This window comes from Trachemys scripta, chromosome 9, assembly GCF_013100865.1.
Source record: "Trachemys scripta elegans isolate TJP31775 chromosome 9, CAS_Tse_1.0, whole genome shotgun sequence".
NCBI classification, from domain to species: domain Eukaryota; kingdom Metazoa; phylum Chordata; order Testudines; family Emydidae; genus Trachemys; species Trachemys scripta.
The window spans coordinates 63,711,128-63,725,158 of NC_048306.1; the positions used below are offsets into that span (position 1 = coordinate 63,711,128).

The window sequence follows — 14,031 nt, forward strand, 5'->3', positions numbered from 1 at the left end:
CCAAGAATAATTTTTTTAAGGAATTGGGGGGCTGACGGGAGCTGATTCTGCTTTCACTTACACTGGTATAAAACAGAAGAAACACTGCTGAAATCAATGAAGTTCCACAGTGGTAAAAGTAGTGGAACTGAGAGCAGAAGCAGGCCCTATATTTCCATTATCCAATAATGTACTTGGCTTGCATTGTGCATGTACTGAGATGAGGCTAATCTTCATTACCTTTTGTCTTGAGTTCTCTAACCTCCTTTTTGGTCTCCAGCTTCAAGCCCCTCCAAATATTGTTCATGTCCTCAAAACCCTACACAACTTGCCCTGCTTATATATTAGCCTTACTTGCCTCCTGCTCCCCTTATGCATGAATTCTTCCCAGTACTCCTTCCTGTCCTTATGCCACTTGTACTTCTGTCTCTTATTTCACATCTTTTTCATGCACTGGGAACTTTCTCCATCAGATTTCCTCTAAAGTTAACTTTTTTCAGTTAGATTTCCATTGTTAACCTTCCCTCTGTTGCCGTCTACTCATGCACAGGAATCTAACTTTAAAAAAAACAACTTCCTAATATAAAATAGAACAACGTGTACAATTTGCTCAACACAGGGAAAAATACTTTCCCAGGGGATGTATTCCCTTTCTGTTAAATGTTTTCTCTCTCCTGTTACCCAGGGTTTTTTGAACCCAAAGCAATGGTAACATAACTGTGTTTTGTTTTGTTTTAAGGTGGTGTTAGGAATAAATCAATGGGAACACAACTTCTTTGTTTAATAAATAATGAAAACCAGAGTGCTTTTATGTAAAACTACTTTTTTATTAGGCTTTAAATAAACATGCATATATGATAGCAATAGGTTTAGAGCACCCCAAACATTATAGTTACCCACAGTTTGAGATGGTCTTGAGTAATTACCAGCCGGTCTTCGGGGACCCTCCTTCTGTCCAGCTGATGGGGAGTTTAGGTGTTAACTCCTTGCCCAAAGAAAAGCTTTTTTGGACTGCTCCAAAGTGTTTTTTTTCCTTAATTTTTATAGATAATTTAAATAAAGCACATAATTTATAATAATTTTAGTGGATTATTATAGCCATGTCCAGTGGGTTACCATTTTTTTAAATTTAGGAAATTTCATGTTTTTTTATTATTAAAGCATTTTTAGTTATAACAATAACAATGTTTATGACAAGGGCACTTAAAACCAAGATCAGCTGTTTAAACATTTTCTTTTATTTTTAAGGTATATTAACTTTTTGTTTTCTTTTTATTTATTTATTTCAATTAGGAAAACTGCATTTATGTAGCTGTTTGGCCTTCTCTTTTAGAGCCCTAAAATTATTTCTAGCTATCTGGTATTTGGTTTTTAGCTAGCAGTGGTTAACACACAAAATGGCTGACTGTAGTATGTCAAGTTAGGGACATAACTCACACCTCCTCCTATATCCACCTTACCAGCTTGCTCTGTCATTTACTATATGTTTTCCATAAAGTTTGGGAGCATAACTAAACTCAACTTCCTTCCATTCTTTCCTTGGGTGTATGGAATCTGCAAAGATCCAGTGAATTTAGGGTTTTTAAGTAGGTATCAGTAATAAAGAATGATGTTGCATTTCCAAATACTTCCAGAATCCTTGATGAAGAAACTTCTTTTGGATGTTTGCACCCATCAGCAAGTAATCTTGGATCCTTCTTAGCAGGACTATTTAATATGTTTTTGTGCATCCCCTTAGTTGCATTTATCCTTTTTCAGTTCTCTCCATTAGTTTCTACTATTACTTTGTCTCTTTCCCTACAATTCCATCCTTTGTGCTCATCAACAATATTAAATGTTAACAGTTCTGGAAAATGAAAATGAAATCCTATGTTTACCCACAGAAGAGATACTGCATGAGTAGCAGGCATGCAGGGATCTTCACACTCTAAGATCCATTGGTCCTGGGGGGAATTCTGTGCCAAAAAAAAAAAAAAATTCTGCACCAAAAATGCAAAAGTCTGCAAAATCCTACATATTTAATTTGTCGAAATAATGCATTATAATCACACCAGTTTCACTTATTTTGGTAATTTACTTAAACTGCTATACAGGAAAAAAATCACAATAACTGTTCAGCATTTCCTAAATACACGAAAGTTAAATTACAAATACCTGGTAACCAACACCCTGGATTTTCATTTAAATTACATTACTTTTATTTTGTTTGGTGTCCTGTAAAGTAGAATGTTTAAATTGCTCAGACTTTCACACATGAAAGTCGTACAGTTTTGCTAATCATTGTCCTGATTTTTTTTTTTAAATGGATAAGTAAAATAGAGTTTGAGCTGTAATCTGACCCCCTTGTGCCTCTCTGGCACAGGGGAAAAAAAAGCCAGAAAACACATAGACCTTCCTAATTTAGGATTCCGTTATTGTCATTTACAATAAGGCTCCTTTACACCTCTCTGGCAAGGTAAAGGAGCCTTAATTGACTAAGAATGGGAACAATTAACTAACAATAGGAACATTAGCAGCCTGCCTGCTTGGTTGTTACATTTCTGCTCTGCCTTAGGGACAGAGCCTGTTTCACACAGCCCTACACCTCCAAGCTTGGGATGCAGCAACAGCAAGCAAGAGAGACAGAGGCCTTGGCTACACTCAGGACTTCCCAGTGCTGCCGTGGCGAGAGAGAGCTCTCTCAGTGCTGTATGTACTCCACCTCTCCAAGGGGAATAGCTTGTAGCGCTGCAGTCTCTGATTATACTTGCGCTTTACAGCGCTGTACTCGCTGTGCTGGGGGGGGGGGCGTTTTCACACCCCTGAGCACAGCAAGTTGCAGCACTGTACAGCGCCAGTGTAGCCAAGGCCAGAGTTAGTCTCTCTCACTTGTTCGCATGCAGGCCCAGGCCCAGCCCCACTCCCTTAACATCGGTGCCGTCCCTCAACCCGTAGAACGCCTTCCGCATCATCAAGGAGGTGCAGAAACGCTACAAGACCCAGGAGGTGCAGGAGAAGGAGGGCATCGCCAAGCAAGACTCACTCATCATTAACCTGAACCAGAGCAACCCCAAGCTAAAGGACCTGTACATCTGGCCCAACATCACCCAGAAGAGGATGCAAGGCTCGCTGGAGGCCCATGTCAATGGTTTCTGCTTCACCTCCGTGTGAGGAGACAAGGTCGACATTCTGTACAACAGCATCAAACATGCACTGTTCCAGCCCTGCGATGGGGAGATGATCATCATGCTGCATTTCCACCTCAAGAACGCCATCATATTTGGGAAGAAGTGGCACACGGATGTGCAATTCTACACCGAGGTGGGCGAGGTCACCACAGACCTGGGCAAGCACCAGTACATGCAGGACCACAACGTCCTCTACACCAAGCAGATGGAGCAGTAGATGAAGCACAAGCTGAAAACTGCCTTTCTGCAGATTGAGGGAGGCACCCAGTCTCCCTCCCCCCCCTCGGTGATCTGCTCTCTGCTGCCAGCTGCTCCCAGCAGACATGCCCAGGCTGCCAGGGAAGGGGCATGTGTTCCCTACAGATTTCTTGGCTCCCCTATTTTTCTGTGGGGGAGCCAAGAAATCTGCAGAAGGTATGAATTCTGTGCCCTCGCAGGGATGCAGAATTCCTCCAGAAGTAATCCATGTGCCTCAACCTAGTTCCAGTTTGGCCACCTGTAGCAGTGAGGATAGGTCAGTCTCCTGGCCATCTTGACCCCTTGTTCGAGATTGCTGGCAAGGGTGAAAATTAAAGTGCAATGTCATCATGGATTTTTGATAGATATTTGTCCAACCTCCCAACAGCTCTGAGACTACAAAGTTATTTCACATACATTAGACCACCATGCAGACAGCAAGTGGTAACAGTTTTCAGTTATTTCTGGCTTGGACTGGATTTTATCCAGTGACTTGTTGAGCTTGATGGCTCAGTGGATTGTAAGTGGAATAAAGAGGCACTCCATTTCCCACTGCCAATGTTCATCCTTTTGTTCAGTGAAGCACCTACTAATATTATAAAGTCAACTGCTGCTTCTACCACACTTGTTAATGTTCACTTCAAGACCACATTATTGCTACTGTGACTGAGCTAAGAATAATCCATTCATATCAATAACAAAAAATGCTTGACCTTCATGTAGTGCTTTTCATTTTCAAAGCATTTGCAAAACATAGTCTCATAGCAATGCGTGATGTACTTAAGAGCAGATGGTAAAAGGCAGAGAGGTTGGTGCCTTGCTAAAGGCCACACAAGAGAATCTGTTGCAAGGCAAGGAATATAAATCAGGAATTCCTGACTCCCTAGTCCAGGGTTCAGACCACCAGACAGTACTTCTCTTTCATTTGCCATTATAGCAGCTTATTCTGTGGACTAAATTACACTCCGTTTTCCCCCTCCCCTTCCTTTTAACAGGAATTAGCAGTGTCAGAACTCAAATCTTAATCTCTTGCATCAAAAAGTATCAGTCACTCATCCTTTTTTGCTTTGCCTTTTGTAACGCCTGTCTTCTTACAGCTCTGTATGTATAGTAGCTATTCATCAAAGTTAAACTATTCTTAAAAGGTATCCAGGCCAACACAGTTAGAATAACCTGAAGAAAAACAATCTAGTCCTTTCTCTTACTGAACTGGCTGCTGATTGCCATAACTGAAATGTATCCATAGTCATGTAGAAGAATGGCAATCTAAAAATTGAGGATAAGGAGAAGAAAAATTGCAATTGATGGGCATAATAAAAATCTAGGACAAAAGTTTTTAATGTAATGTGTTAGCATTGACTGGAACATCTGTTTCTCATATGGAAGATTTGACATTTTCGATATGACGGATTTCATTTCTTGCCTGGAAAATAGGAGCTGTTCTTCTAAGCTTGGTCCAGGTTATAAGAGGGGAGTCTCTTTCAGCCACAGTGTTTTTTCATCTAGTCTGGGATCCATGTTGAGCTTACTTAAAATTGAACCACCCACTTGCTTGCTAGTCTTGTCTTTCCTCAAGGCACATCCTGTAGGACAGTGGTTCTGAACCAGAGGTACGTGTATCGCTAGGGGTATGCAGAGGTCTTCCAGAGGGTACATCAACTCATCCAGATATTTGCCTAGTTTTACAACGGGCTACAGGAAAAGCACTAGCAAAGTCAGTAGAAACTAAAATTTCATGCAAATAATGACTTGTTTATACTGCTCTATATACATACACTGAAATATAAGTACAATATTTATATTCCAGTTGATTTATTTTATAATTATATGTTTAAAATAAGAAAGTAAGCAATTTTTCAGTAATAGTGTGCTGAGACACTTTTGTATTTTTGTGTCTGATTTTGAAGCAAGTAGATTTTAGGTGAGGTGAAACTTGGGGTATGCAAGACAAATCAGATTCCTGAAAGGTGTACAGTAGGATCTGATGTAGGAGACTCAGACAGAGAGAATTTTGCTCTTTGTCGTAAATATTTCCTGCTAATAACATTTCAGTTTCACAGTAATTCTTTCCCCCTGTTTTTATGACATTGTTTATCATATCCATTCTGAGGAGTTAAGGGAGTTATTTGTCCTTACAGACACGCAGAGAATCTTCTTTCTCCCTTCAGTTGTTCTGATGGAATACAGGAAGTGCCAAAGTTCCACTGTGGATTCTTCTTGAGTCTTGCTTCAAAAGCAGCTGTAGATCTTCTAAATTTATGTTCTCTTGGACTTATGATATGATAAAGTTAAGCTTGAGACTTTGACATATCAAGTGTCCTATCTGCACCAACTAGGTTACTTTAGATCAAATTTCCAGAATTTGCATTCCTTCATGTCTTCTTCCCCATGAAGACCTAGATAGCCATCCATCATGGGCCTGACTGTGATTCTCATCTTACACCAGGTTAACTCTAACAAAACTCAAGTGACATCAGAGAAATTACTCCTGATTTACTAGAGTGTAAGTGAGAACTGGGTCCAACGCATCCTCGTAGTCTAAATGAATACTACTATATTCCCTGCTTTTGTCAGTCTTCAGGAATTTCATTTAATTGTGCATTCCAGTGAGAAAATCATGGAAGAATTGTGACTAATTTTAGTAGTGCTTTAAGAACTAGCACCTAAGTAGGGGCTTTTATTCTCAGTAGAAGAATATTATCGTGCTCCTAAATAAAAATGCTTGTTCTTATTACCATTATTGTCCATAATCACATATTGATTCTATACTGCTATTGGAAATTCCATTTGCAACAAGTTTTTTATGTTACTATTTAGCAATATTTTATAGAAACGCAGGACACTTTTTATTCTTCACTGAGTTCCTAAGTAGGGGCTTTTATTCTCAGTAGTTCACTTCCATGTTCACTTTTCACTTTATCAGATACACAAATCTTTTGCAATGTACACTATCCAAATTTTGTTTTTATTATTGCCAAAGTGCACAGAGAAATTAACTAAACTTCCATGATATTTTTATGCCAATCTGTTTGTGTCCACATGCTTTTTCCAGGATTCTTTTAATGCAAATACATCTTTCCCATATCTTAAAGAGAATTACAAAGCAAAAACTAACCAGACAAATGGACAAAAAAAACCCCCACACCCATTGTTTTGTCCTTTCTGTCCCTCATTCTGCTTTATGATATATTTATGGTGGTCAGATATTTTGGCAATGAGGACATTATAAGAACATATACAGAGTAGAACATATAAAGATTCCCTTTATACTTTTATTTCCACGTATCCAAAATATTGTCAGAAATATCTGCAAATAAATAACTTCTTTGCAGCCAGTTTTGTTGTTTTGCAATTGAAAAGGGGACACTTCTGACGTTCTTATTGGTGATGAGTAGAGCCCTACTAAATTCACGGCTATGAAAAATGCATCATGGACCATGAAATCTGGTCTCACATCATAAAATCTGTTTTTTTGTTTTTTGTTTTTTTTGGTGTGCTTTTACCCTATTCTATACAGATTTCATGGGGGCCCTGACCCAAAAGGAAGTTGCAGGGGAATCACAAGGTTATTTTAGGGGGGGATCAAAGTATTGTCACTCTTAGTTCTGCACTGATTTCAGAGTTGGGCAGAAGCAACAGCGCAGAAGTAAGGGTGGCAATAACATACCATGTTATCCTTACTTCTGCACTGCTACTGATGGTGGCTCTGCCTTCAGACCTGGGCTCCCAGCCCGCAGCTGCCCTGTCTGAAGGCAGCGCCACTACCAGCAGCAGTACCGCAAGGCCCCCCCTCCAAAAAAAATCCTTTTGGGGTCAGGACCCCTACAATTACAACACCACAAAATTTCAGATTTAAATAGCTGAAATCATGAAATAGATGATTTTAAAAATCCTATGTTTGTGAAATTGACCAAAATGGGCTGTGAATTTGGTAGGGCCCTAGTGATGAGTAATACCTTCCTTCCGTACGTAGGATCATTGATTTCAATGAGAATATGCATGAAGTAATTTACTACTCAGTATAAGGGTAACTAAATTGGACCCTAATGATAAATTGTGAATATGGAAGTGAATGTTTCAATAATAGTATACCTGTTCCTTAAATGATACATTTGTGTACTTGTAATAACTTTCCCTGTGAACATTTAGGGAAGGGGATTTAACTCCATTGCAACTCTTCAAAAGGCTGTTCCTGGATGAAGCTGTGGTTTGATGAATTTTTGTCAAAGCTGTGACTTTGATGTAAGTGGTGGTGTTATTTTAAGTCTAAAGTGCTGTTATGCCTTTAATGTTAAAGGAAATCCATTTCACTTTTCTCACTGAGGGCAAGATTGACATCTCACAGACATTTATGGGCACAAGGGAGACCTCAGTGGGGATCACTGCTTCATCCAGGAAGGAGATGTGGCTATGGCTCAGCTCCCAACACACCACCAGCCTCTCTGTAGGTGTGTAGCAATAGGCATGCTTCCCCTGCATAACGGAGAGCACCCCTTCAGCAGTGCAGCTCCACATTGCAGGGCTGGCACCATAAAGCCATGCTAGAGCCCTCAGGAAATTACACCATGGAATTTTCGGGGCACAGTGCTGGTTTTGTAATTTAGCCATATTTAAATCAGACTGGATTAAAAATATCTTTCAACTAACAGACATACAAAAAAGACATTTTAAATAATCTAAAATACTGTGCACCTGAAAAATTGTTTGACTAATTATTAGGATAAAATATGCAAGCCAAACTTAACTGAATGCAAGTAAAAAATGATGCCTTCTCAAACTCAAAATAAATCCTAGAAGCAATGGAGAGTGCAGTGACTGGAGGCAGATTCATTTTAAAAAATCAGTTTGTGATATTAATATGGCTTTATTTCCTAGGACTGGGGGTGTAATTTCTTGTGTGGTGCAGGTTCTTGAGGACCTGAAGTGTTTGGGGTTTTCTAAATTGGAAATATAGTCTTATTTCTATTGACGTGTTACTTTATAAGCAAAGAATGTGGGTTTTATGGCTGATGAGCCATCCCACCAATCATTTACTGCTCATGAGCTTGCCATGTCAGTGCCAGTCTCCTCTCCTATAATAATTAATAAATGCTTTGTACTTATATAGCTTCATCAACCAAGGCTCTCCAAGCACTTTACAAACACCAGTGAATTAAGCTTCATAATATCCTTCCATGACAGAGAATTATAATTTGCCCCACTTTATAGATGGGAGAGTTGAGGCACAGAGAGAAAAGGTGATTTGCCCAAGGTCACAAAGCAAACCATCATAACAGGGAATAGAACCAGATTGCCTGACTCCCAGTCCTGGTCTTTAACAGCAAGATCATTCTTCTTCCCCCTTTTAGGTTCTGCAATTGCTGTTTCTTGCTCCTAAGCAGTCCAAACAAATGAGGTTAGATTGTCCTGTAGTTACATTTTCTATCATTCTGCCCTCGTAAGAAGTTTCTTCTGAATGAGCCCACTATATTGTGATTCAGTTTATCTGAAGATGTTGCAAATGAACCCTTTTCCAGGGTGAGAAATTACTTCCATTAATCAAAGGTTTATAGGTTCTCACTTTGATCCCCTCTTTACTAGCAATCATTCTGTGGCAAAACCAGTGAGAAAAGTGAGCAAGTTAAAAACTTGGTAATCTAATCAGCCATTGTATCACAGACTGTGAACTTCAGCCAGGTTTCTTTGAAAAGATAAGGTCCCAATTTTCATACTCTTCTCAGGAATTGATTGTTTCTTTATGTATCATTCCCCACCTCTTGTCAGTAAAGTGGTGACACAAGTTAATTACTGTCACAAGGTTATACTGTAGTTGATCATAGCTGAAAGTCATTCTTTTCAATACTGCAACCTATTCTTGTTGTGGTATCTTGGAATCCATGGTGAGAGATGAGGTAATTAACTCGGGTTGACTGCACTGTACATTTTAAGAAGGGCAAATTCTTTAGGACAAGCCTGTCACCAAGCAAAGTATGTAAGCATAAATACAATAGAAAGCCCCGACTGAAGTAATTCTGGTTCTTTTGTTTTGTGTTCTCTTATTTCTTCCCTTTCCCACAGTTCAGATGAATACCTGAATTGTCATAGAATCCTTTTGTGGAATAATCTCACCTTCCAAGAAATCCAATTGACACCAAAATGTGTATATATAGTATAACTGATTTCTAATTATACAGGTTAGTGAAAGTATGTTAGGAGCAGTGCAATAGAAGGCAGACTAAGAACACTGAGAGACGGGCGCAGAAACTGCCTGCATCTCTCAGGATTTCCTAAGGGTCTAGGGAGACCCCAATGGGTGGGCAAACTATGGCTGGTGGGGCCATCCTGCCCGGCCCCTGAGCTCCTGGCCAGCCCCGGCCCCTCCCCAGCTGTCCCTCCTCCCCCGCAGCCTCAGCTTACCATGCCGGCAGAGTGGATCAGGGGCAGATTTAACAGTGAACACAGGGTGCCCTGGCATGCCCCCCCCCCCAAGAGCAGGGGGCCCTAAGGCAGGGCCCTCGGGCAGCTCAGCACTGGCGCACCCCCCCGCGGGGGGAGGGGCTGCACTGTGGGGGCAGGGGAGCAGGCGGGCGGTGCGGGTGGCGGGGAACACGGCCAGAGGACTCAGGAGGAGCACCAGGTGGCCGCGCAGCCGGCCAGAGAGAAGCGGTGCTTTGAAAGGGAAACCGCTTCTCTCCAGCTCCAGCTGCCCCAGCTCCTCCTGAGTCCTCTGCCCATGTTCACAGGGCCACATTCTGAAAGGGACTGGGGGGGTGGATAGAGGATGGGGTCCCAGGGAGGTGGTTAGGGGCAGGGGGTCCTGGGAGGGGGCGGTCAGGGGACAGGGAATGGGGGGGTTGGATGGGTTGGGAGTTCTGAGGGGGGCAGTCAGGGGGCGGGAAGTGGGAGGGGGTGGGGGGCAGGTAGTTTGGGAAGGCACAGCCTTCTCTACCAGGCCCTCCATACCGTTTCACAACCCCAATGTGGCCTTCGGGCCAAAAAGTTTGCCCACCCCTGGTGTAGAGTCAGCTTCTATCCTCAGTCCTGCAGCCCCAGCATAAGGCATGTGTTGGAGAATGGTGCATTCCCTCTATTTCCATCTTGATGGATGACGACTTGAGGATCATTGCCAGCTGATATATGTTAGAACAGATATTAGGTTGCTCCAAACTGGGGCTGGGGTGGAGCTGGAAAAGAATCAAAGAGTCATAAACCCTTCTTTTTCCCTTTTGTGTCAAGCAGATTTCAGATGCAGCAGAGTCTGGCCCTGCATATACGTACACAGGTGCATTTGCTACTATAGCAGGGGAGTCTCTAAACTCTCCTTTTGTGTTGCTCAACTTTCATCACATTAAGACCAGACAAGATGCAGAAAAATGCAGCCTCTCTTCCCAAATCTTTGTTAGCATTATATACACAGCAAAAATAGAATAGAGGGTTGGAATTTGTATAGCTCATGGCAGGTAGCCCTTAGGTGTTCTGTGGACCTAGGGCTAATTCGGATATTGCTTTCAGACTTCAAGTCATGAAGGCCCCAACATCACACCAAGGACAGGTTGAAATGGTAGCATAATGTTCATTAAATTAGCTCTTTTGTTGAGTGGTATGGCATACAATGGTTTGTACTGACAGAGATCTGGGATGATAAATTAAATTGCTAGGGAATCAGATTGGGACCCTTCTTGGGATACACTGTAGGTTCTGCCTCTTCCTGTTTAGTAGAAGCCTCTAAGGGCTGGTCTACACTTCGGGGCGGGGGGAGATCGATCTAAGATACGCAACTTCAGCTACGTGATAGCATAGCTGAAGTCGAAGTATCTTAGATCGATTTACCTTGGGTCCTCACAGTGCGGGATCGACGGCCGCGGCTCCCCCATCAACTCCGCTACCGCTGCTCGCTCCGGTGGAGTTCCGGAGTCGATGGGGAGCGCGTTCGGGGATCGATATATCGCATCTTAACGAGACGCGGTATATCAATCCCCCATAAATTGATCGCTACCCGCCGATACGGCGGGTAGTGTGGACGTACTCTATTAGTTCCCTAAATCCCTTCACAAATACACCCATTGTTGACACAATAGTCAACAGCTAGTTCTCTCACTATGGAATTAAACATCAAACTCCAATCCACAATCCGAAAGCTTTGCAGCACGCCCCAGATTTGCTAGAATCATCCCAGTCAGGGCCACAAATAGCCGCTTCTTATTTCTTTTCTCTTCATGGACAGGATTGGATGCTCCTCTCAGCTGATACTGTTCCATTTCCCCCATCAGGTGTTACAGCATCCCAAACAATCAGCTAGCTGCTGAAGTTGTCTTATTTGTTCTTTATTAACTTCCTTTTTGTTTAAAAGCCCCCTAAAAAGTATTACAAAGTTTGCCTGGGCTCCACTGGTGCATCAATTCTTTGACTCACCATTATTTTTTTTGTAATGAGGCAAGTTGTTTTGTCTTGTCTTTTTTGACCCATAAATAAGTTTCAATTCAAATTTCTTTTTTATTTACATTTGATGTCTGACTGTAGCTTTCCCCCTGCCCCCATGAACCTGGAAGATGCCTGACACTGACAACATGACCAGTAGTTATAATACCTCAAAAGAATCACAACTCAGTTGGATGTTGTCTTGAGCCATCAGCTCAGGCAAAAACCTATCATTGTGTTTGGCCTTCCTTGATACTTTCAGTATGTCTGTTGCTGAGCTACCATGGCAGCCCCAAAGAGAAGGTCCTTGAGATTAGCTGAATCAAATATTTCGGTTGAGGGCTGAGCCTAGGCAATGGAAGCTGGCACTTTAGTGCAAATTTGGCTTTTTATAGAAAAAGTGGCACTTTGACAGTCTTGAAGCAACTGCCCGGACACATCAGTGCTCTTACCTTCACAGTGTGTCACTTGATTCTAATTCACAAGGGAAAGTGTTGCCAGCACAGAGTGCCCGAGGCAAAGCAACAGCGGGTGCGTTGCCCGGTGTGCTTCACGCCAATAAACACACCAGGGGGAGAAGCAAACAAAGTTTATTTGGGATCCCAAAGCGGTGCTAGGAGACAGGCACGTCTCAGATCAAGCACACTAACAGGAACAGTTTTTCTTCTTTTATACATTTTGCAGTTAAACCTCACCCCCCCCCCCCTTCCCCCCTAGCCCTCCCTTTCTCCCCACCCATTCCTTCCTCTACCTCTCCCGTCCCTGGTAATAGTTACTAAGCAAATAACGATTACATTTAAGCAGTTAAGTCATTCTTNTCCCCCCCCCCCCCTTTCCCCTCTAGCCCTCCCTTTCTCCCCACCCATTCCTTCCTCTACCTCTCCCGTCCCTGGTAATAGTTACTAAGCAAATAACGATTACATTTAAGCAGTTAAGTCATTCTTGGCAGCTATAAGCCTAGCTTGTTAGTAACTTCTTTAAACCGTTATCTTGTCCTTTTTCCCTTCAGCCAGAAACATGCAGGCCTCATTATTACCGCTTGATCAGGAGGTTGCACACAGATAACTGGTTGCTTACATATTCCAATTGCACCTGGCTTTTGTGGTTGATTAGAGTTTAAACATGGAAGGATAGAGTTTGGTTCACTTAGGCCTAGTGCAGGAAGGCTTCATTGACACTTAGTGGCCTTCTACCCTCCCGAGTTACCTAGGGTGAGGCCTAGTGACGTCAACAAAAGCAATTCAACCTTCCTTGAAATATGTGTAGAGACCTACCTGTATTGATGATGAGCCACATTTTAACCGCTCATACGTCTTGATGTCTGCACTTGAGACTTCAAGGACCTTCAGTTCTCCCCAGACCTTCTGATTCTATTTTCGGTAAAACCTACTGGTGGGTCCACATTACCAAAATGCTTGTTATATGAAGGTCCTCCACCACATTGTGTTGTATTGTGTTGTTGAAACATCAGACATCATTTGTGTCAGTGGTTTTGGCCTTATTTCAGACACACACCAGTAATGCATCAACTGTTTTGATAGCATAGATTCTTGCAGTGCACTGATCTAGCTTGAGGCAGTAAAGGCATGGATGATTGTGGCAAGATCTGGACCACAGCAGAGAAAGTAAGATCTTTTTGCACATCCCAATATAGAAAAAGTGCTTCTGATTATCTGGGAATCCAGGAGTTGGGAGGTGTCTGGCATAATTGAGATTGCCACCCACTCTGACAGTGAGCAAGCTGACATGCTCAATACAGGGAGCAATAATAGACTTTGCCAGTTTCTCCAGATGTCTCCCATAGCCAATTGTCCTCACCTCCATTTTATATGAGTTGAGTTCATGCCAGATAGCCTTCATCCATCTATCTGTTTTGCCAGATGTTGGGAAAGCAAGTAATTGCCTTCATCTGGGGCTGATAAAAAAGTGATGCGCAGTTGTATCATCCGCATATTAAAGATAGTGACCCCCCTGCTGCCTCACTGAACTGAACATACACATTAAAGAAGAGGGGTGACACTCTGAAACTAAAAGCACTTGGAGAGTTGCCCATCACCATTCTCTGGGGAATGAGCAGAGCCACTCTAAAGTTATTCCACTCCTCCGTGGATTGCAGATATATCAACAGGTTTCAGAGTAACAGCCGTGTTAGTCTGTATCCGCAAAGAGAAGAACAGGAGTACTTGTGGCACCTTAGAGACTAACAAATTTATTAGAGCATAAGCTTTCGTGGACTACAGCCCACTTCTTC

General features: G+C 42.2%; 1 protein-coding gene across 2 annotated transcripts in view; it reads left to right on the forward strand.

Moving 5' to 3' along the window:
* The window catches only part of CLSTN2 (calsyntenin 2), a 674,371-nt gene that overhangs the window by 626,949 nt on the left and 33,391 nt on the right, over positions 1 to 14,031 (forward strand). The gene's annotated exons all lie outside the window — the stretch shown is intronic.